Source organism: Pleurodeles waltl, chromosome 3_2 (assembly GCF_031143425.1).
Source record: "Pleurodeles waltl isolate 20211129_DDA chromosome 3_2, aPleWal1.hap1.20221129, whole genome shotgun sequence".
NCBI classification, from domain to species: Eukaryota; Metazoa; Chordata; class Amphibia; order Caudata; family Salamandridae; genus Pleurodeles; species Pleurodeles waltl.
The window spans coordinates 128,739,014-128,743,057 of NC_090441.1; the positions used below are offsets into that span (position 1 = coordinate 128,739,014).

General features: G+C 40.0%; 1 non-coding gene across 1 annotated transcript; it reads right to left on the bottom strand.

Moving 5' to 3' along the window:
* Positions 1–336: 336 nt before the first annotated feature.
* LOC138286789 (U5 spliceosomal RNA) lies at positions 337–452 on the bottom strand. Its single transcript, XR_011202066.1, has one exon. It is a non-coding gene; the product is annotated as a U5 spliceosomal RNA (small nuclear RNA).
* Between the last annotated feature and the right edge of the window lie 3,592 nt (positions 453–4,044).

The following is a 4,044-nucleotide window of genomic DNA, read 5'->3' on the forward strand; positions in this document are numbered from 1 at the left end:
TGGTATTGTTTTACCGAAATAAAGCTGGAAATTGAATTGAAAAAAAAATTGAAATTGAAATAAATATACATACATTTGACACACACACATATATATATATGTTTATAATATATATTTTAACAGACCTTTACAATTAAGTCAAAGAAGATATTTGAATAATATTTCAATAATCAATGAGAAAAATAAAGAGCTGATCCAGAAATAAAACACAAATTGGACAGTTAAATGTTTTATTTCTCAACTAACTTTCCCTTATCTGTTTCCATAGATAGATGAAACTTAAAACTCAAATAAGAAATTTTATCTCACAATATTTCTTTTTCACAGTATAAGGGTAACCCGACTCTTGGTAGGGCTTTCAAAAATTGAATGAAACTCTTAAATGTTCCTCTCCACGGAAATCTTTAGTAAAAGGCGAAAGATTTATTCGATTTGAAGAGAAACCAGAGTATGCTAATAGCAGCCGCCGACTATTGCGCCGGGAAACACCGTTCCACAGACTATCAGGGCGACTAGGTTTACTAAGGTCATCATAGAAAACCCTTCGAAATAGAACCAAGTTATAATAATAGTTGTAATACTTTACACTGATAAAACACTTGTTGCCACAGAAAGAAACAAGCGGAGAGCCCAGCAGTGAGAGGAATTATGGGTATGCAAATTTAGTCGCAGGTCACGTGACAGGAAAGGCTGCAAGACATTTTCCATGGTCAAATCGTAATTTCTGCTCCTTTAATTATCCATGTAACCAGCTGTCTGCAAGGCGGCAACAAAACCGCCCCAAGTAGATAAAGAATTTTTAAAGGGAAGCCCATGAATGAGTGATAGTGAGGAGCGTGCGGTGGGCGTGGTTAAAAGCCACTGAGAGCTCACACCAGGACAAAGAACTTACACATTCGACCTCGAAAGGCTAAGGTCGCGCCGACAGCCGCTGGCGGAAGTGGACTGTATCGGGTCAGTGGCCCTAATATTGTGGGATGGTTAGAAAACGTACGATTTTCATCCAAAAAACAATGACATACTCTTGTAGAATTGAGTCCCGCACCTCTCGTTCTCAGTAGCAAACGAAATCATTCAAAAAATAATAAATCTGTCTCTCTGGTTTATCATTAGTACTATACAAAGAGAAACTAAAAGTGAAGAAACAAAACAAAAACAACTCAAAAGGTGCGTAGCTCGTTCCTAGAATGCTCCATATTGATTGACACAAGACGATTTGTGATCTTGAGCTGTGAGGCTAATAAAGGTGAATGAATGTTAGCACAGGTTTTTAAAGGGAAAGACAAAACTAATATTCATAGATTCGTGGTCACTGTCTTTTGCTGTAATTAGTGGGGTTTTGCCTCCAAGCGGTGCATTATGGGTATGGTGGCTTTGCCAACGCTTCTTTACGGCGGCCTGCCTGGGGAACGCTGAAAGATTAAAGACTGCAATTCTACTGACATGTGCTGTGGGTTTATCCGACAAAGTCCCAGTAAAATCGCTGCATGTTAAAAATTATAAGGATATTGGGAATCACGAAGGACTTCCATGATCATGGAAAGAACCAAGGCCAGAGTCGAATTCTTTAAGATCTTGCAAATCCAAGGTTACTTGTGATAACGCGTCCAGCCCTTATAAATTACCCGTACCTGGACACGTTGGAGGTCGGTGAATCTTTTAACCGAGTCGGGCTCTCCTCATCCTCAATAGTCGAGTCACTCAAATCAATAATCAATGACTGTTGTAATCGATAATCAATACTCAATTAATAGATCAATATAACACATCAGAAATCAATAACAGTTGATATTTCTGCGCACCATGACCTTTCAGTCATGAATAACCACACCAGTTTATTAAAAGTTAGTGAATTTATTTCCCTATATTAACAAAGCTAGCACGATATATATGTGTCTCAAAACCAATTGATATATGTATATGAACATTACCAGCTGTCCATAACGGCGGAAGAAACGCAATCTACGTAAAATCTGAATAATGATACACTCTGTTATAGCAATGCAGATCACCAATGTGACTAACTGTATTTGACTAATTGCATACATTCGGTCAGCATAACAAGATTTCAATTCTTCATGGTACATTGAATGAATACCTCGACTAACCTCTAATTAGCATTGGCATGTGGGACTTCATGCAAAACGAATTTAGTCAACACAAATTTGGAAAACTTCTAGCTAGGATCCTATCAAAATAGCAGTTGGTACCTAAAAGGAAAAACACAATGCATAATACATTTATCCTTTCATATTTACCAAATACAATCAGCATTCAAGAAAAGTCTTCGTCCTTCAGGTACCGGTTGATCAGCATGGGGCAAGTTTCAAAAGGGGGCAAAGTTAAGGGCAAGCTCCCTTGCAGCGGCAAGGAGAATGGGGCAAAGTTACTGCATGGGCAAGACGGGGGCAAATCAAAGTTAAAGTCTCTAGGGTGAGAATTCTCAAAGTCTCTTTCTCTCAGATAGAGAAAAGGGCATCAGGGTGTCGTCCAAAATGGAGTCTGGCATCAGGCTTCAAACTGGCATCGAGGAAAAATGGCTGACTTCTCTTTGTCCGGTGGGTTTAAGTAAGAAACATTCCAAATTCTGTAGGGTCTTCCATTGGAGGGTTCATAGGTTGGCTTCAAATTGTCCAATCAAAATTGTCTTTTACTAGCGCCCATTTATGCATACACTGTCCTTGGCGCCTTGGAACACAAATTGTATCATGGTTTGCCAATTATTTTACTATCTGTACCTTCATTGTCCGCACCTGCAGAGACTGACCTTGTATCAAAAGGGATGTAACCGGCCTAGCACGAAACCTTGGAGATAAGTGTACCAGCCAGTTTCTACTGGAAAAATACAACTTCAAGCAAGAATATATTTCATTAATTCAAGGAAAAAGAATCACGCAGTTAGAATTTGAAACCAAGCAACTAGGCCAAAGCCTGTACTAAATTTAAGCTAAGCAAAACAGTTTTCAAACAAGAAATCATGGCATACATTTGCGATTATGACGGATTAGTACATTTTTAATACTTCATGATTAATAAAGCTCGTTTATAATGATGGCGAACTACCCCGAGGGCACAATTTCCCTCGTACATTATTTCTTTTACTTAAAATCACACTTCAATATATATGTCGGTTACACAGTGTACATGAATATATGTCGAACCCTCTTTTTCTGCGTCATCACTTGCAATATCCTTATATGTGGGAGCCTGCAGCAGGTGCGCCTCATCAATATGGACGCAAGGGGGTCGGCCGATGAAAATAACCTGCTTCACCCTTGATTTATTGCCTTGAAGTATTACTGTTTTTACCTGAAAACAAACAATTCTAAACGATCATTTGATTACATATAAAGTTGCAATATTATATAGACAGCTGAAGAGGGCTCCACTGGTTGATTTGCGCAATGCACGTTTTAGGGGGTGGCTTTTCCCTGAAAACAAACAATTCTGTATAATAAGCTGTTTACATGTAAGGTTGCATTAACACATAGATAGCTGACGAGGGCTCCACTGTTTGAGTTGTGCAATGCACAAGTTTCAGGCTGCGGCTCTTTCGCAAACTCACCCTTTTACTCCACTGGGCATATTTCTGGGGATTTGGCGCAGGTTAGCGCAGCTTGCGTCAAAAGACAGTGAGGCGCCTATCTATGGCATACAGCACATTCCTGTTTGCAGAATGCAGCACACATAGAAAAAGGAAAAACTGAGCAGAAATAATGATATTTCTCCTCGTTGCGCCTCCCCTGGGGAGGCGTAAGGTTTTAGTGAATCCCCAGTTTTGCAGGGTCTTGTAATCTGGGGATGTGTCAAAAGCCATGGGTGTTGCATGGAATCACTAACCGTAATGCCCATGTGTAGGAGGCTGGACTGGCTTGTAGTGAGTACCAAGGGGTACTTGCACCTTGCACCAGGCCCAGTTATCCCTTATTAGTGTATAGGGTGTCTAGCAGCTTAGGCTGATAGATAATGGTAGCTTAGCAGAGCAGCTTAGGCTGAACTAGGAGACGTGTGAAGCTACTACAGTACCACAAGTGTCACTTGCAC